Genomic DNA, 21,407 nt, shown 5'->3' on the forward strand with positions numbered 1-21,407 from the left:
CAAAGTAAAGACAGCTAAAACTTTGGAAATAAATTTTTTTTGTTTGAAATTTTCGTAACTTCAAGTCAAAACATTGTACAATAATGCCATTTTACTACTTTTGTAAAATAACATGATTTAATAGCAAAAAAAAATTGCTGAAATCCCCCTTAACAATTTAACAAAAACTGGATCGAAAACAAATTTCTCGGCATAATTTGAAGCGTTTTAAGTAGAATAAAACCAATTTCTTGCGTCGTTTTATAACTATGGATATGATCCTAAATTGAAACAAGAACGTTTACAGTGGACTGAAGCTGGTTGATTAGCTTCAAAGCAGGTGAAGTCACATCGATAAGCAAAGAAGGTTATGGAATCAATTTCTTGGAATGCAAAAGGAATTTTGTTGATTGATTGTCTGCAGAAAAATAAAACAATCAACTCAATATTATTGCAGCCATTTTGATCAGCTGGACGAAAAAATGCATTCTTCCGGAAAGTCAATATAGGGATGGCAAAAAATTATTGGAGGATCATTGGAATAAGTGCATTGAAGTTAAGGAAGATTATATTAAATAAAAAAATATATTTCATACCAAAAACTGTATTTTTTCATTTCGAGCGCAGAAACTTTTCAACCAACCTGTATAACAACAATATATAACTGAGACAGTCCTTACCAGGGGAATGGAACAAAGTTGATTCCTTATTTTGTCAACATTGGTTCAAATCGATGACAAATAGATAGATGTTGTCAAATACTAATCTTTTAACAGACCTATCTGAACCGCATTTATTTTTCGTGTCCGATTATTTGTGTGACATTAAAATCTTTGTTTATTTTTCTTAACTTACGTTTTTTAATTACTGAAATTAACGAAAATATATGGATCATTAAAAAACATAAAATAATTTTTTCAGCAAGTTTTTATTAAATTTTTCCTTTAGTGTTCAGTTATGTGAAAAATATATAAGAACACAAATCTTTATTTGATTTAAACGCAAAAAATCAATTTCGTGCGCGGAAAACAAGAATACACTTAAGTTTGATTTGCAGAAAAGTCTACAACTGTTATATTAATAAGTTACTATGTGCTTTGGGTAATTATACTGTTGGAAATTCCAGGGACCACCAAGACCCAACTTGATTGCGGAACCTTGCAAAATGCTTGTCGGAACCTTCAAATAAAGACAGTGGTCTATTTTTTTTCACAAAGTCCATTTTTATACTCTGGCAACATGTTGCTACAAAGTATAACAGTTTTGTTTACCTTACGGTTGTTTGTATCACCTAAAACTAATTGAGTTAGATATAGGGTTATATATATATAAATGATCAGGATGAAGAGACGAGTTGAAATCCGGGTAATTGACTGCTCATCCGTCCGTCCGTCTGTGGTGTCCTTCCGTCAATTCATTATATCAAAAATATGGTTGAAATCGAGTGACAACCCGCCCACTCCCCATATAACGGTACTGTTAAAAACTACTAAAATCGCGATAAAGCAAGCACTAAGCATGCCAGAGACATTAAATTTTATCTCTGGGATGTTATGAGATGACTCTTTAGGAACCGATTTCAAAATTAGACAGTGGGCGTGGCACCGCCCAAGTTTAGGTGAAACCCCATATCTTGGGACCTGCTTAACCGATTTCAACTAATTCGACACATATCATTCTTCTCATATTTCTAATATTAATAATTAATACGCCTATTTACCACTTTAAGGTGAAACCCCATATCTTGGGGTTTCCTTAACCGATTTTATTCAAATTCGTTATATAATATTCTTTTCATATTTCTATGTTATAGTGCGAAAATGGGCGAAATCAAATCACAACCACGCCTATTTCCCATATATCACCATTTTAAATTCCATCTGGTTCTTTCACTTTCCGCTACGCAAATCTAGCAACAATGATTATATCGGGGTAAAACTTTGCATGAATAATGCGTTTAAAGTATGCAATCTTGTGACCAAAAATTGTCTAAATCGAACCAAAACGGTTCAAGCCCTTAGGTACTGAATATGTGGACCCCAGTGCCTATAGTTAACTTTTTACCGAAAATAGTAAAAAATCAGTAAAAAACTGAGGCAACAGTTTCTACTTCTAATTATTAAAATATATAAATTTGATTATGACTATGCGAAAGAATAAAATGTTCGATTACATTGGAACTTAGCCCTTCCTTAGTTGTTCTAACTACATTCGCTGGCATACAGCTCCATACCTTGTCTGTAACACTACCGTGCATCACACTTGGAGTAAGGCCTTCCGCTGGAAGCTCTGCTTATTTTGTTTGCCGTTACAACCGAATGAGTTAAACTTGTTTTCATCACTAAACAGTAGATTAGGCCAGAATTCTCTTGACCTGTCGGATAAACCAATACAACCCTGAACAGGGTATATTAAGTTTACCACGATGTTTGTAACTTACAAAAGGAAACATCAGATACCCTATAAAGTATATATATCTGAGTCGATTTAGAGCAGAACCGAGCACAAAGCTGATTTCGATCAGCGCTAATAGATTTTAGATACCGCAGAGTGGATGCGAGATTCAGCGATGATTTCCACACTATTTAAGTGTACTCTTATACTCGTATATGTGTACTTTTCTTTTTAAGTCTAGTAATTTTATTTGCGCTTATGTAAGTGAAAAGAGAAGACATGAACTCCACAGATAAATAATATTTTGCATCCAGCTCTATGCTAAATATTAAAACACAAAACAAAAAAGCCAAATACCAAACGAGATGAACTATCTATAAATTTTTTTAAACATAATATAAAATGAATACTATATGCGCAGTTCAACGCGAGTCGGCACTGAAAAACGCTCAAAACTGTTTTCTCGCATTGATCAATTTTATGATCGGCTTCGGTCAGCTTGCACTCTGCGGTGTCTATGCTATGTCGTACGAAAATGTTCGGACACAGTTTTGATGCTTATTTCTCGCATTAATCAACTTTATGCTTGGCTTCGGTTAGCTTTCACTCTGCGGTGTCTGTGTGATTTCGTACGAGAATGTACGCACACAGTTTTTGAAGCGTATTTCTCCGTCCGTCTATCTGTATATATACGAACTAGTCCCTCAGTTTTTGGGATATCGATCTGATATCGGACCACTATAGTATATAGCTGCCGTACAAACTGACCGATCAAAGTTATTGTAAAGAATCTTTTGTACTTGTAAAGGGTATTATAGCTTCGGTGCAAACGAAGTAAATGTTTTATCTTGCTTTTTTTTTTTTTTTGTTAACTTCACTTATAAATAAGTATTCTGAGTACAGAAGCTATTAAAACCGCTTATTCTCAAAACGTTTCGAACTGTTTCGGAATGCACATTAATATTGTAGTCATATTCCAAAGTATTACGAATTTCTACGGCTGTATTTTTAGTTTTATTTTATCTACAACACGGCAGTTCCGCTTAACTCCTGGGCAAATTTTTGATAGTCGGTTATTGTTCTCGAATTTCAATACGAATATCCTTTGTTTTCCCACTGATTTTTTTATATTTTACTTTTCAAATGACCGCAAATTAATGAACAACCATTCAAAAAACTTTTTTTTACTGCTTGGCAGCTGAATTGCCAACTATCAAATAACAAAATATGTTTTACATTTGGACTACGCCAGCAAACCTAAAAATTCAACTGAAGCCATCTATGAGTGAACTTAGTGGCCAACCCAATAATTTTGTCAACTGGCGTTTTTCGACTCTTGAAAACGTTCTCTTATTTTAGCGTTTAAAGACGCTTGCATTTGAGCAACACTATTTTTTTCTTGTCGACACTCGAAATTTGTTTATGTATTGCACTCTGTTTGACGACGCTGACAATTGCAAAAACGGACGATTAAATGTTAATTTTTTGTAGTGTTTGACGACGCATATTACCACATTTTAAAATTTATTCCCAATTTGCCCGGCGGAGAGTAAGGAAACGAAATGAAGACGATGGAAAAATTCATGACAGTTGACGCGCGGACGAGCACTCAGTGGAATAAATTAAATATTAAACTTTTCCTGTGGAATTGAACATAAAATCTATATTTTAAATAAAATATTATTGATAAATAAAATATTATTTGAATATAAGATATGTAATTAACTTAAATAAAACTTAAAACATTAAACAAAAAAATACAAACCCACATTTAATGTGTATATATAAAGCTAGATATATCTCGATTATTTTTAGGTGTTTAGCAAAGATTTTTTGAGAATCCCCGTATTTCTATTGAGTATTCGATAGGCATGATCTCTAACTCTGACCACAAACTATAGTCCAATAGATTCAAATCTGAACTTCCAGATGTCGAAACATTGGCAGCTATGAAACCAAAAATAATGCTATTAAGCGACTGTTGAGAGGATAATTTCATGGCCGCATCCATTGAGCCGACGGAATGCTTTCATGTGGAAATAAGTCTTGACATAAATCTGGTCGATATTTTCATTTCTCTTGACATAACTTTGCGTTTTCTGAGGGAATATTTGCAAATGCGTTCGTGAACAGTTTTTATGGCTGAATTAGTTCGAACCACGCGAGGACGACTACTGCTCTTACTGCCATCAACTGTAAACGTCTGGGAAAAATTATCAATAGTAAAATATTAAGTTTTTTTGAGAAGCTCATAAGCTTCACTTTCGCTTTTTCCACACTTACGTACGTAAGCATTCACCGCAATACGATTTTCTTTAGCTCCCCAATCTATTGTTAATAAGCGAAAGCAAACACTGAAGAGATTATTATATATCAGTAGACACTTATATATATAATTTGTCAGTATAATTAAAAATAACGGCATTTTTTTGTGAGATTTTATCCTCGCTGTATGTACTTGTATTGTACCAGAATTTATGGCAACTTTGTTTCAGAATTTATGGCAAGAGTAAGTAATACATACCTGGCAAGCAATTTCTATTTGCATTCTACTGCCATGTTCACGTTCGAAGCATGTACATACAGTGTGCGACAAAAGTCCCATATTTCACGTATCTGTCAAAGATAAAAAGAATTTGGAAGAAAGTAATGATGCAGTTTTTATTTTATTACATTCTTACTAGTAAATACTGAAACGTTCTTCAATACAAACTTAACAAATTGTTCACAAATAACGAAAAAAGCCATTGACAAAAGTCTACGTCTACGTACGTACTTCAAAAAACGGTGGAGGTATCGGCCAATAGAGCTTAGTCACACAAATTTCTTTTGTTTAAAAAAGTTGATAAAAATTTCCAAGGGCATGGCACTAGTAGTGCAGTCTTAGAACAGTTTAGAGGGTTTTAAATGATAAAGATTTACATTGAAAATAATCCAAAACTTCACCTGAAATCGCTGGCAAATATAATGGAAGCAAGTCTTATTCATAAAAGAATCCAAATATAAAATTTTGGAAATGATAGAAGATCCAGAGTTTGGTGAAAAATTGAGATAACAATGATCGCTAAGTACTAAGTCTCTACTGTCAAGCATGGCGTTATTAATGTCACGGAGTCCTTGAAAATTATGCTGCTTCAATGCCTAATCGCTTATAAGCAGATATATGTATGTACCATCGTGACCAAATAATGAATTGCTTTTTAATGCTTTATTTGAAATTTTTATGTTAAAATATAAGTTGTATATACACTTTTGTCATGTTTTTATACTCTCGCAACCTGTTGCTACAGAGTATAATAGTTTTGTTCAGCTAACGGTTGTTTGTATCACCTAAAACTAATCGAGTTAGATATAGGGTTATATATATATAAATGATCAGGATGAAGAGACGAGTTGAAATCCGGGTGACTGTCTGTCCGTCCGTCCGTCCGTCTGTCCGTCCGTGCAAGCTCTAACTTGAGTAAAAATTGATATATCTTTATGAAACTTGGTAGACATGTTTCTTGGTACCGTGAGACGGTTGGTATTGCAGATGGGCGTAATCGGACCACTGCCACGCCCACAAATCGCCATTAATCAAAAACAAATAAATTGGTATAACTAAGCTCCCCAATAAGATAAAATACTGTTATTTGGTACACAGAATCACATTAGGTGGGGGCATCTGCAGTTAAATTTTTTTTTTAAAGTAGGCGTGGTCCCGCCTATAATAGGTTTAATGTGCATATCTCCTAAACCGCTAATGCTATAATAACAAAATTCACTAGAAGCAAATGTTTTTAGCACTTCTATTGACGGTGTGAAAATAGTTGAAATCGGGTGGCAACTCCGCCCACTCCCCATATAACGGTACTGTTAAAAACTACTAAAAGCGCGATAAATCAAGCACTAAACACGCCAGAGACAATAAATGTTATCTCTGAGATGGTATAAATTGGCTTTATAGGAACCGCGTTCAAAATTAGTCAGTGGGCGTGGCACAGCCCACTTTTAGGTGAAAACCCATATCTTGAGATCTGCTCAACCGATTTCAACCAAATTCGGTGCATAACGTTCTTTTCATGTTTCTATGTCAGGTAACAATGATTATATCTATATATGATTATATCTGGGTAAAACTTTGCGTGAATAATGCAATTAAAGTATGCCACCTTGCGGCCAAAAATTGTCTAAATCGAACCAAAACTGTTCAAACCCCTAAGTACTAAATATGTGAACCCCAGTGCCTATAGTTGACCTTCTACCGAAAATATCAGTCAATCCACAAAGAAATCTCAAACGAGTATACCATTTGACTTTGCGAGAGTATAAAATGTTCGGTTACATCCGAACTTAGCCCTTCCTTACTTGTTTTTTTATAGTTTCTGAAATTTTGCAAATTTTGTATTTTATGAAGTTATATTATAAGTGATAGACTCACTTAGTTTTATTGCTATATTTTACTTCGTGTCAGTTAAAATTATATTAAAATCATCTTGAAATGAGATAGTACATGTGTAAATCATTTTATGTAGTATCGGGGAGTTTGGGTAATTCGTGGACTAATTTTACATATTTTCGGCATTAAACTATAGTATATCCAATATTATAAGTTCAGTTAATTTTGGTAAGATATCTTACATATTGACCAATATATGTATATGGTATAAGGCCAACCAGAAGTTTTAAAAACTTATATTAGGTATATAATACCATTATGTATTGAACCGATTTTATCTATTGGCATTATCTGGCATTCCTGCATATTATTAACAGAAAAAGATGCTCTCTGAGTTTCATTAAGGTACCTCACTTACCATCAACCATATATGCGGTATAAAGTCAACTAGATGTTTAAAAACCGTGATACTAAATAGTTATATGGGGTCTAGGGCAAGTTTACACCTGATTTGATCAATTTTAGGCACAAATATGCACTTTATAATTGGTACATATATGGGGGCTAAGAGGAGTATTGATCCGATTTAACCCATTTTTGACATACGGGTATGTGGTAGTATCAGGATGGTGCCATGCCCATCGTCGAAATTTGACACAGGCTCCTATAAGGGGTTATATACAGTTATATTTTAAGACTTAGTACTTGTAAAAATATTTATTTGGAAGAGAGCTACAGCTGATCTCCGGGAACTTCTCTAAAAAAAAGACGTTTTGCTGTGGCCACTATAACTGTGAACTGGATCATCTGTAATTAAAAAACCAAACAGATTTCGTTAAAGTAATATTTAATTAATCGAAGAAATAAAATTAAATTGTTTATAAAAATATAAATATTAATCGGAGAGGAAAAATCTTCTATTAATTATTAAAAAAATTAAAGAAGCTCATGTTAAAATTATAGACTAATCGGTTTAGCCGTTTTCGAGTAATGTTCGTCACCGACTTTGAAAGCACTATTCTGAGAAAAACGCGTTTAAAGTATAGAATGCACTTAACATTTGATACAATTTTTATTTATTTTTTAACTTACATGGAATCGTCTATTCCAGGCCTTCGCCGATTCGGCAGCTTCTAATAACTCTAGTTGATGTTGTCTGCGAGCCATCTTCCACGCGCTCTGCGATCGGAAATATTCACGCGCTGCTCATCTTGTTCGGCATAAATGCGCATTAGGCCCAAGTGTAATTCCTATTGCCTTCATATAATACAATAGTGATGCCATTCATTCATTAAATATGCCGTATGCTATGTATGCAACGATTTCCACAGTTTTTGAACCGGCCGGAACAATTTTGGGAGAGATTTTCCAAATCAGTTGATTGTAGCTCTCGTAGCTGAGATCTGTAAAAATCGGACGTATATCCTCGGCAACATCTTCTGATAATAGCTAATAATCATGTTCGAAAGTGGATAATTGATTGGCAGCTGCAGTCCTCTGCCAGCTGCACCATGAGTTTGGTCCATCCGGGCACTTGTCGTGCTGAGCTTTTTCGTTAGTTGAACAATAATGGTAATATGTGGCCCAGATAGCATTATACATTTTTTAAATGGAATCATAATTTCTTTTTATTGCTAAGCCATATTAAACTTACCGATAATCTTTCGAGTAAGTTTGTTTTTCTCACCGAGATTTTTTTTGTATTTTTTTACTTTTTTGTTTTTAACAGTTTCAACATTTTTATTGACACAATCTCGGAGTCGCATGCCCATTCGTTTCTGTACGTGTCCAATACAATCTTTCTTTACAACTTCTTGATCACCATAAGGTGCAGCCTTTAAAATTCCCGAGTACGTTTTGGTGTCACCGTCTCCGATGTAATTTTTGTACATGGCTCCAAGTTTTTCCAACGAACGTTAGAACATTTCGACGACTGAATCAACTTCCAAGTATTTTCATGTTCTGTATACCAATCATATATTCTTCGGTATCGAGTTTCTTCTTCCAAGTTTCACACAGTTTGCAGTATTTACACCAGAATAATAGCTGATCAATTGTCACACCGTACAAAGAGTATACCCTCGCTTTTTCCATGAGCCATCGCCAGATACAGTTAATTCTGTCGAATGTTCATCACCTTTATGTTCGGAAGTAAAATGTTTTCTTCAATACAAGCCTGTTGTGAGTGAATGTTATTTATTATCAAATGGTAATTGGGCTGTGATATAAAAACTCGCATGTCCATTAATCCACTAAATTTTGCTGCACCTTTTAACCCTAATCCGAGGACACTCATGACAAATAAAAACCGTCGACTTATTTCATAAGAGTGCGGGACAAAAGGACTACAATTTATGTTACGTTCTGCACACAATCACACTGTTAATTTATACATCTAAATATATCAGAAGGGAGCATTTACAATAGGTAGGTGCTTAAAAAAGACAGCGTTCAGGTAATTGCTGCCGCTCTGGCCTTGTACTTCCAAGCACTCTGAAACGCCTTTTCAAATTTGCGTGTAACTTCGAAAATATTCACCTGATCGATTTTTTAAAAATTCTAACTGTATGTAACCCCATAAAGCTCCGGATTTTTTTCTAAATTGATCCATTTTTAGTAGTTTTTAACAAAACCGTTATATGGGGTAGGGATGCCAAAAAGATTTGCCCTGAGTGAATTTGGTTATTATAGCTTGAACATGTACCTTAAACTTATTAGAGGTCGGGGCAACCCGCCGTTTAATGCAATTCGTTGTACACTTAATTCTGTTTTTACACGGTTTTGATTTAACACGGTTTGAAAATAAATTTTTTAATTTTCTACAGTCTTTTATTTCACAAATTCCACAATTGAAAATTTTTATACTCTCGCAACCTGTTGCAAAAAGTAGAATAGTTTTGTTCACCTTACGGTTGCTTGTACCACCTAAACAAAATCGAGATAGATATAGGGTTATGTATATATAAATGTCCGTCCGTCTGTCTGTTCGAGCAAGCGATAACTTGAGTAAAAATTAAGATATCTTCTTGAAACTTTGTGCATATGTTCCTTGGCACCCAAGGAAGGTTGGTATTGCAGATGGGATGGCTTAATGGGAGCACTGCCACACCCACAAAACGCCATTAACACTTAAAAGCCTGATAACTCCGATTGATTCAATATTTTGATATCTATTATAATTGTCGGTTACAAACAACATTTTTTCTACGATTTTTCTTCAAAATTATTTATTATTTTAGACCGTTAGGACGAGATCATTTCGCAGAAATCTGATTTTCACTATTACTTCTTTTTCTTTGTAACAGGGTTCCACTTTTCATCAATACTTCGGCAACTTCGCAATTGCCATATCAAGGTCCATTTGTGATACCTAAAGGATGATATGTCTTCCTCCTAATGATGAAACCATACTTGTAAGATCCACACCGACCATGTACTTTCTTTTTTTGAACCTCTCAACAGCTGGAGAGTGTACGGGTGTTGCTCCTACATTGTATTTGTATGGCTTTATGCCAGTTAATGGCAAGGCCATGTTTAACAGTTTTGAGTCTTTCCAGGAGACTGTGGAAATATCAATCCCATAAAATGGAACTACATACTGCATCACCCTGATTTTGCATTTCCACTGGCAGTTTACGGCTAGAAATTCTGTTTCGTTGAAGTGTTCCTAATACGTAAATTAATTGAGTGTGCAAATAAGCCAATAATGAGAGACTGGTTTAGTTTTAAAAATACAATGACTGACGAAACGTGGCACAGTGCGGCTCGAACGAACTACAACATTAGATGACGCTGCTAAGTTCGGTTCATATGCAAGTTCGTTCCCCGAGTAAATTTCAAAGGTGTAACAAAAGCCTAAATCATGGCACATCAAGAACAATTTGTAGGTGGTTTGTCTAGCATATATTGCTTTAAAAATTATTATTTTTTTGTTGAAAAAATGTATTTGTCAACGCAAAGCCATTCTCCTTTTGGAAACTTATTGCAATTTTTGTTAAGTGCCTCAATCAATGGCATTTGCTCGTCCTTCTGCTGCTCAGTATTATGACAACGAGGCATTTCGTTATTGTTGTTGATGTGCAAAAATTGTCGAATTTTCTCATGACGATTTCGTGTCATAGCTGCAATAATACGAGGACTGGCGTAAATACCCCAATACATACGCACATTAGGATATTTGATTACTGACATGAGATAGTTAATACCCATAAATCGTTTAATTTCAACAGGTGTGGTGTTAAGTGCGTGCAATATAACTTGATGTATAGAATACAAATTGTTCTGTTCTACGATATTTGAAAGAATATCGTCTGATACAAAATATGAAAAGAACTGATAAGGCGTGTGCAACGATATTATTTCGGTCGTAAGTTGGTCGCTACCTCGAAACTAAATCCAACTTTCTTTCAATTGCATGTTGAAGCGCTTTTTATCTATGGTTGTGCGCGAGAAAAAGGAGACAGCGATGCTGTCGTCGTCAGAAAAATCAGTTTTACAGTCACTATTCGACCAATCAAAATCATTAACGAACTTTTCGAGATCTTCCTGATTAATAAAACGATGACTCCTCTGTGACATTCTACATTGGTAAAGACAAATATGCGTTGTAATGTTAGTTAAAAATGGTGGCTTTGTATTTCTCCGTTTGGGACGTCAGTCCCCATTTGTGGTTACGCCAGCAGCGGAGCGGCATTCTTATATATAATATACATATAAATATATATATAAGTATATAACAGCTTAGAGACAAAGAGTGTGTTATGTACATATATATGTACATTGTGTTGTGGCTGCAGACGGTCAGCGTGAGATCGCCGCAGTATATTTTTTCAGTCGTAAGCAAACATTGAAGCGTAATGACGTCACGGATAAACGAAGAACTGTGGAAGGACTTCTTTGAAATTTATCGAAGCCTTCTGGATGGCTGGATTATAAATTTTTTAAAAAATCATATAACATAAAAAAAATATATAAATAAAAAAAATTATAACAAAGAAACAATACAAGTCATAATAAAATATCATGGTTTTATGATGAACGTTTTAAATTAAATTGGCAAATAAAATTTAGTTGCACGTTATTAAAAGTATTTGTGTCGTTCCCTGAAATTTCGTTTTGCACTGCTTTTGATAGCTATTTTTAGCGGGTTTATTTCTGGCATCCCGCCTTTTTGACATCAGCTGTTCGAAATTCCCTGATTTTAATAATTAGGGAAAGAGAATAACAGAAAAATTAGAGAAAATGAGAGAGTCTCGCTTCATGTCATCCTTGTCATTTCATCCTTGATGTTGCTTCGTTCACAAATAACAGAGAAATAAAGATTATGATTGCATGTTCGACGAAAACCAGTTTTTTTTTGCATCATACCATGTTTTCATACAAAAATGACCGTGTAAAGGCCGCTTAAGTATGTATTGGAGTCCTGTATTTGGATACAGTAGATATTCTGTATATGCGCTCACCACATCTCTCTGTTTTTTTTTAAATAACGTAATATTATGAAGTTATTTTAATTGATATATTTTAATTATGTGTAAGTCGGAGAGAAATAAATAATTGTATATATATTTATATATTTGTGTAATTTTTTTAATTTTATTTATTCATTTATTATTGTTATTAATAGTTTTTTTTAAGTAGTGAAAATGTTATTATCCTTATGTACTATTTTGGTTTTCTTTTTCCCTATATTTATTTTACTGTTATTTCTATCTTTCTATACCTTCAATTTTATAAGGATATTAATTTTCTAATTTATGCGGTGTATTATTTTTTAGATGTAGTAGCGTTTCTATTTCTAGTGCTATATATTTTACCTTTTTATCGTATTCTATTTTCCGTTTTTCCTTTTCTAAATCTTTTAGAGTTCTAACTCTTTTATAAGCTACTTCTATTCTAAACTTAAGTTCTTTAGCATAATCATATTCTATATTATACATATATAGGATCCATTCTAGTCAAGTAATTGAATTCTATGAATTGTCTTGACAATGTGAGGTATACAAGTTTGTATGGACAGTATGTACTGTCGATGGAGTAGTGTTGAAACAATATGTGAAATAATTCAACCATATGTCCCAATCATCTTTGTCAATCGAAATTATGAACGTATATATTCGTTAAATGTGATGATGTGCAGTTGATGTTATATTATTAAATTTCATATATTTGCACAGCTGGCTTATAAGTGAATTTTTACATTCAGTACCCATGTCCGTTATAAACGTCTTCATAGGACCGTACTTGAATACAAAATATTCAAATACTGCTCTGGCAACTGCTTTCCCACTTTTATCTGCTGCTGGTATTCTAATTAGATATTTAGTGAGGTCACAAATTGAACTTGAGTGAGGAGTAGACATGCTTCTGTCCCTTTTTAACTTTGACCACCATTTCACCCTTGAAGAGTGTGAAGATTTTTCAATTGACACATTCAGGGGTGTTGTAGAATCTAATAGATGTCAGAATCAGAATTGAAACCGATAAAAAAAATTTAGTAGGTGTCATGAATTCAGATATTATTCGTTTGATGTTGAAAACAGAAATTGTATCGATTTTCGGTGTCACAGAAACCAATTTTATCAGTTTTGTTATCAGAAACAAAGCAAGAAGAGAGTCGCTTCAAATGTAAGTTAAGAAATTTATTTATGTTATTGTTTTACGAGTTAATTTCTATAGGGGAAAACATAAGAATAAAACACAAAATGTCATAATTATTGAGTTAATGGAGATACAGATATTTTAAGAGGAAACGTAATTTAACACCCAAATGCATCTCTATTTATCGATAATGGGATGTAAATCTAGCATGTTCAATGTATACAAGCATACAAGTAAATGCAAGCCAAATTTCACATGGGATTCCCCTGCTACATCAAGTGGATTTCTGATATTCCTTCTAATTTTTTCGTTGCTTTTTTCTTCCTATAAAATAAAAACTTAAATAGCGCAACTCATTGTAAACTTTACTAGACTTTATTCAGTGTGTTAAATTTATTAAACGCTTCCAAATTTATTCATTTGTAAGTTTTGTCACATTAGTATACAATTGATTCGAATATTGGTTTTGCATATGTTCAAAAAGACGAAAATCCAATATGTGACACAATTGAAAATCAGAATTGGTTTGCAATTCTGACAACTACGGAAATCTGTCTTAGATTCTACATATCTATTAATGTCTTTGTATTAATCCAGGGGAATGAGTCCGCAACATGATTATCTTTCCGCTTGAGATACTCTACTGTAAATTGATATTCTTCTAAATCTAGTTTCATTCTAGTTAATTTTAATGTAGGATTTTTCATAGAGAATAAATGAGTTAATGGAAATGAAGTGTTTAATTGCCCAGTGTATGGATGCTAATTCTTGTTCTGTAGTTGATTTATTGCTTTCTCCCTGTGTGAAAGCTCTAGATGCATATTGGTAATTGCATCACATGTTTACTTGTTTTAACCGGTTTTTTTTTAAATGTTTAAAGGCTCGAGTTATATAACTCTTTCGAAAACCACGGACTTGTACTTTTATTAACAATTACTATTGGAACATACTTTTCAAATAATTTCGTAAGAATATTATTGAAATGCGAGACACTCAATTCAATATCACCAATATAATAAGGCCATGTTATTGTTGAAAGTTCTCTATTTAACTTTATAAAACTAGCTTTTGCAAAGTTAAACCGAGTACAGAAGCTAGAAGTTTGATGATTACTATCCCGATCTGTCGAAATCATAGGAATTGTACTATGATTTCGACAGATATTTCCAAAGCAGGATGATACGAGCCCTCTGTTTGAGTTTTAGATGCACTGGAACAAATAAAAAACTACACGCAACACAGCTGTGAATAGAGAAGTAGATGATATAAAAAAAATAGAAAGTAGCATCAAAATAAAACGAAATGAATCAAAAGCTGACTCGGCACCAAAATTTGAATATTTCAGCTTTAATATGATGCACAAAACTTAAGAACACTTAGCTTGCAATTTAAAATCAAATCAATTGATATTCAATTAAATCACTAAATAAATATCAATTAAAATGATTAAAATTGAAGATTTTCATAAAATAAAAACACAAAAATTCACAGCCAAAAAATTACAGCCTTACGGCTTGAAGTGTTGCCACCCTATGACTTAATTGATTTAATTAAAGATGAACAAGAAACTGTAGCTGTGAACCTAATAAAGACCAAATTAAAAAGTTATGCCGGACATTTAATAAGCGATGAAAAAACAATCGCTGAAATCACAGTCAAGATAAATATCCTCTGCCTAGAATAGAAAAAATACTTGACCAATTAGGACGAGCAAAATACTTTTCATGTCTCGACCTAATGTCAGGATTTCATCAAATAGAATATATGTATATTAAGTATATGGGGGCTAAGGAAGTATTGACCCGATTTTACCCATTTTGGCACAAGGGCATGCTGTATCAAAAAATATTCACCCGAATTATAATACAGTACCGGACAGATTGACTTATATGTTTGGTACAAAATCAGTCAGTAAGATGAAACACCTCTTTTTGTGCAAAGTTTTATTTTGATCATTTCAATTGATGTTTGGCTTGTATACTCTTACTTCTTGTATGAGAAATAGGCGTGGTTATCATCCGATTTTCCATCCATTTTCACAGTGTATAGCATCTGAAGTCCTGCAACCTCTCCACCGGTGAGTAAGGTTTGGACTACTGTCAAGGCCTTGTCTAATCCGAGGCAACATGATGACCGGGTTGAAATTCAATTCGATGGCCATGCCTTCTAGGACCCGAAGAACGCGAGCTATTTTAGCCGGCAATTTACACTGTACCCTTCGGCTGACAAGGCCAAACGATGTGTTACCCGAGGGCTGAGCAAAATGCCAAAAGACCGCGCACCAGTTTCACCGATGGAGAGGTTCAGAGTGCCATCAACAAGGCCAAATCGTCCAAATCCATTTGCTCTGACGGAAAAAGCATGCTGATACTAAAACATGTAGGCTCGACGGGAGTAAGCTCCCTCACCAAGGAAACGTGCCCAGAAGACTGCGATGGACCATCTCCCATACATATTGCCCATACTGCTCAACATGCATGTATGGTAAATGTGGCTATCAAAAAATTAAAACTGAAGTGAATATTAAAAGCGTGGTGAGCAACCCCCTCTCACTGCGCCAACGCGATATCCTGAAAAGATACAGGAAGAGTTTAAACGTGGTGAGCAAGACCGCTCACTGTGCCAACGTGAGATCTAGTATATTTGTATATATATAATATTTATATAATTTGTATATCATTTTTGTTTAATAAACACATTTATGCGTATAGTAATAATAAAAAACAAAGTTTACGTCATTACAAGAAATACAAGTTAAAGACGTAATAACATGGTTTAAAGAAAACATTTTAAATGTTGCGGAACGGCACAAATTGCACATATTGGTTCCGCGCACCATACAGTTTTCAGCCGAATTCGATGAAGGATTATTTTTAGAACCAGAAACAAAATTAGACCAATCCAGCAAAATGGTACAAACAGTGGTGGATTTTCTAAAAACAGCCTCGTCACTAATATTTGAGTACGATGACAAACCAAAAAATTTACAAGGTTTCAAAGACGCTTTGAGTTTAATAATTATAATAACCCAACGATTACGCTCCTCCCGCCCAACCGACGCGAGGGGCGCAATTCGCATACGTGCGGAATTAGCCGAGTCAGAAAAGGCAAGAGAGTTTTTTAATTGTTGAGATTTAAAACTGCTTAGCTACAGAAACAAAAATTTCAACAGCTAAGATTTATAGTTACGATGTAATAAATTGTTACATTTTTATTTATTAAGAGAAAGCAATAAAGGCTTTTTAATTTTGAAAACTGAGTTAGATAAGTCAAATGTGCTGGAATGATAATTAAAATCTGACATATACGGCGGAATGATTTGATCGAAATTTGTGCTTTTAACAAAAAATGTCTAAACTGCCTCGAAAAGCGAACCGGGATATTAAATTTAATTTCAGGCAGGAGAAAAGAACTAAACTGTTCCATTCAAGATTTTCACTAAGAATATTATGCCAAGCATTTCCCTATGACTAGAAAGTGTAGGTAAATTAATAAGCTTTAAACGACTAGTGTATCGAAGTAGATTTATTCTAGAATCCCATCGGAAATACCCTAAAGCGAAAAGTAAAAATTGATTTTGAACAGACTCTAACTTGTCATAATGGATTTGGTAGCTAGGGTTCCATACAAAAGATCCATATTCCAATATAGATCTAACCAAAGTTCTAAAAAGTGTTTTAATAATATACGGATCTCTAAAAACTTTAGACCAACGTTTAAAAAAACTGAGGGCAGCTTTTGTTTTTAATACCATGGTATCAATATGAAGACTAAAACTAAGCATAGGGTCCATATTAACTCCCAAATCAACATAGTTAAAAACTTGCTCTTGACTATGGTGTTCTACGAAAAAAGCACATCGTCTTACATTTATTAAGATTCAATGGCAAATCATTTCTAAATTTAATACACTTTTAAATGGGAAGTAGCCATGGTTGTAGTCAATAACTTCATGATTTGTATACCGGAAAATGAATTGATCAGATGGAATTTAAAGTTATGTTATATGCGAAGTAGGCGTAGTTGTAGTCCTATTTTGCCCATTTTCGCACTGTACATAGGAATATCAGAAAAATATTAAGTACCGAATTTGGTTGAAATCGGTCAAGTAGATCCCGAGATATGGGTTTTCACCTAAAGGTGGGCGGTGCCACGCCCATTTTCCAATTTTTGCATAAAGCTTACACATACAGTTGGTCACAGCTTATTTGCTACAGCAGCCGATATAAATTTCGAATCCTAATATTTTCTAAACTGAAAGGAATATTGAAAAAATTTTATCGCTATATTATAGAGTAATGAATTTCATATATATCTTATTTTCAAATATATGTATATACAATTTAAATTACTGCTAAATTTCAGGGCACAGCTTATTTGATACAGTTTAATTCATTCTAAAATAACATTTACAAATCACTTTCAATCTTAAATTCTAATATTTTGTGTGAAAGCCTTTCGCCTTAACAAGAGTCTGGATCCTGGTTGGTATTGATTGGACCAACTTTAGTGTGGTTTCTGGGGTAATTTTCTGCCATTCCTCTAGTACCGCCTTTTTCTATCTTAGCTATCTATTCTTTTTTTCGCCAAACGTAAGACATGCCATCGGACCAAAATGTATTGAATTTTGACTCGTCTGAAAATATAACCGTGCTCCAAAAATCATGGGTCTTACAAACATGTTCCTGAGCGAACTTTAATCGACATATATGTTTTTTTTTTTAATAAGAAACGGTTTCTTACGAGCCATTAAAGTCATGTTCGCGGCGGATAGTTTCAGCGCTGCATGTTTTTCCTAATTCTTGCTGAGCATCTACAACCAATTTCGGAGTCGATAGTTTGGGGTTTATCTTGATTTTTCGAACAATATAGCGCTCGTCGGAAGCACTAACCATTTTGTTTGGCGCGCTTCTGCCTTTATTTTCCTTTCGATTTTCATGTAAATATCGCTCAATGATGTGCTGTAGAGTGGAGGTACTAAGGTTCACAATTTGTATTTATAAAAAAATTTGAAACTAATCATAAACGACGCCAATATGCATGGCAAAAATAAATACAGTTGTGCGGTGCGACAATCTGGCGCCTCGTGATGGAAAAATATCTATCAAATAAGCTGTGACCTGAAATTTAGCAGTAATTTTAATTTTAAATATATTTTAATAAATGAAGTACATCATATATACATTGTATATATGAAATTTTTTACTCTATAATATAGCGTGTAAATTTTTTCAATATTCCTTTCAGTTTAGAAAATATTAGAATTCGAAATTTATATCGGCTGCTGTATCAAATATGCTGAGATCCTATGAGTAAAATTGAAACTCTCTGATTTGTCCTACCAAGGAACATGTGTACCAAGTTTCATCAAGATATTTCAATTTGTACTCAAGTTACAGCTTGCACAGACGGACAGACAGTTACCCGGATTTCAACTCGTCTCTTCATCCTGATAATTTCTGTATATATGTATAACCCTATATCTAACTCGATTTGTTTGAGGTGATACAAACAACGGCTAGGTAGCAACAGGTCGTATGATGTAGCCTTTTATCCGAATACATTTTAATGATATCCGATCGTTGTTCGAGAAATAGTGAAATATGTTTGTTGGATATCTTCCTATTGCACTCATTCCATTTAATAAGCGTATTCACAGTGTACATTGTTCATTGTAAGTTACACACTCGGGAATGCGTATTCCACACCGGCATTTGCATACACGAATTTGACAGAGTCTTTGTCGTTAATCTAAGAACTACTTGTACAGCTGATTTTTCAAAAAAAAGTTTAGTAAAGTTTTTCTCTTAATTTTGTCACATGTATCAACACCTAATAAAGATCGGTAACACGCCTACATTACATCCTCAGAGGTGGTGAGGAAAAATAATTAATATATTGTACAATACACTTTTGTTTCGAAATTATAATTGTTTTCTATTACAAATACCTGTTCACAAAAAAGTTATTAAACTACATTCTTATATTAAGCTATACATGTACATGTTGCCTCTTCAAAATTTATGTGCAAATATAAACAGCTCTGTCAAACCATCAAAATGACAGTTAATTGCTAGCAATGTATGACATAAAATGTATTTAGACATCTATTACTAATTATTAGCGATGTGCAGTCTTCATTGGAAGTATTCAAACAATTCAGATTTTTAGCAATATTTAATTGCCTGTCTAGATCCCCTTTAGGTCTCAAAAAACTCTTTTACATTTTTTGGTTGAAATCACCATTGTGCAGATGGTAGATTAATAAATACCAGATGCAAAAATATTCCACAGCAGATACATATGTTCATATAAATATACATTGTGACCAGAGAATTTCCGGAAATTGTAAATAAAACGGAAAATTTTTAATCTTCATCAATATTTTTTTTGTCGTCTTCAAAATATGTACCTTCTGAAGCGATGCATATATGCCACCTCTTTTTCCAATCATCGAAACATGCCTTGTAGGCGCTGTCAGGGATCGCCTTCAGTTCCCTCTGCGAATTCTATTTTACGACCTCAATCGAGTCGAAGCGGGTTGGTAACTTGAAAAAAACAAGTCGCATGTGGCCAAATCCGGTGGTTAATCGAGTTTTTGGTCTTAAAATTGTTCACAACTACAGCTCGGTGCTGTCTTTTTGCAGAAAATTCAGCTAATTTGGAAGAAGCCGAGCATTAACGCGCCTCATGTCCAAATTATCGGTCAAAATCAAACGAGCTGCTTCACGGCCGATGTTTAGCTTATGTGCTATCTCTCTAACACTCGCATGACGATTATCGTGCACGATTTCCTTCACTTTTTTGATGTTATCGTCAGTGGTAGACGTCGAAAGACTTGGGTTTTCGATAGAATAGATTCACCATAAGCCTTTTCTAAATTTCACAACGATTCCGCACACGAAAATTGGCTCCAAACACAAAATTTGATGCAAATTATTTCTTCAGTATTTTTTTTTATTGCAAAAATCACAAAACACTACTGAGGTCGACTGATTTCAACAGCTGCTGCAAACAAATTGGTTGACAGATCGCGCTCATTTTTGGCATAGTAATTAAGGACAGTGTTACCAACTAAACAAAAAAAGTGCTGAAAAATATTCAACGCGGGCAGATTAAATGACAATTTCCGAAAACTTTCTGGTCAAAATGTATTATGAATGTATCTATGGACATTATATTTCTACATTGAAGTTACCCTTTTTTCTGTTACGGGATCGCACTAAAACTCTATCAATTGCATACTTATAAAACTATGTATATTTTTAAAAGTAATCAATGCTAATGATAAATAAATGTTTATCAAATAATTTTTATATAAATAAAAATCTTTACATTATCCAGTTATTTGATTTATTGTGTTTAATAAGAAAAACTTAGCGTCTCCATGAATTTCGTTAAAAAAATCTTAGTAAGTTTAGTCCAATTATTCTTTTTTTAATTTTTTATTGAAAATAAATCAACTATGTATATGCTTTACGTACAAACGAGAGAACCGCAACGAGTAAAAAGTTTTTGAAAATAACATTCAAATAATTAAAACGTGCGGTGTTGCATATATGCAACAAAACGAAATAAGTAAAATGAATATAAAAAACCCAGAATAATTTTACTTAACATAAAAAAAAACAGATTTACTAAGAAAGTCTTACTAATTAAAAATTATAATATTCACTTACCTTTTACTCACACTATTTTAAATAAATATTTTTTTATATTATATAATATAGATAACATATGAACACACTCACATGTATCAAGTTGTACAATTAAAAACAACCCCATGTCGTGTGACAATGCATACACACATACGTTTAATTACATAAGATAGATTTTAAATAAATTTATAAAAATAGTATATAAGCGATGAAAATACTAAAAAAAATTTAGAATGAAATATTTCTCACTAGATGACGGTGTCTATGAAATTTAGTTCCCCACTAGATGTGAGACAATATTGTATAGCTCGTCATCATTTGGTCTTACAAACCAAATTAGCACCTAATTAGGTCGTTTGGGTAGAAGTTTATTAGTAGGAAACACGTACCCAATGCCT

The 21,407-nt window shown here is 33.6% G+C and overlaps 1 protein-coding gene and 1 pseudogene across 2 annotated transcripts in view; one reads left to right on the forward strand and one right to left on the reverse strand.

Annotated features, from left to right (window-relative positions):
* Positions 1 to 21,407, forward strand: part of bmm (brummer) — a 70,424-nt gene that overhangs the window by 25,733 nt on the left and 23,284 nt on the right. The window lies entirely within an intron of this gene.
* Positions 7,709 to 10,283, reverse strand: LOC138857694 (uncharacterized; annotated as a pseudogene).

This window comes from Bactrocera oleae, chromosome 6, assembly GCF_042242935.1.
Source record: "Bactrocera oleae isolate idBacOlea1 chromosome 6, idBacOlea1, whole genome shotgun sequence".
Lineage (NCBI taxonomy): Eukaryota > Metazoa > Arthropoda > Insecta > Diptera > Tephritidae > Bactrocera > Bactrocera oleae.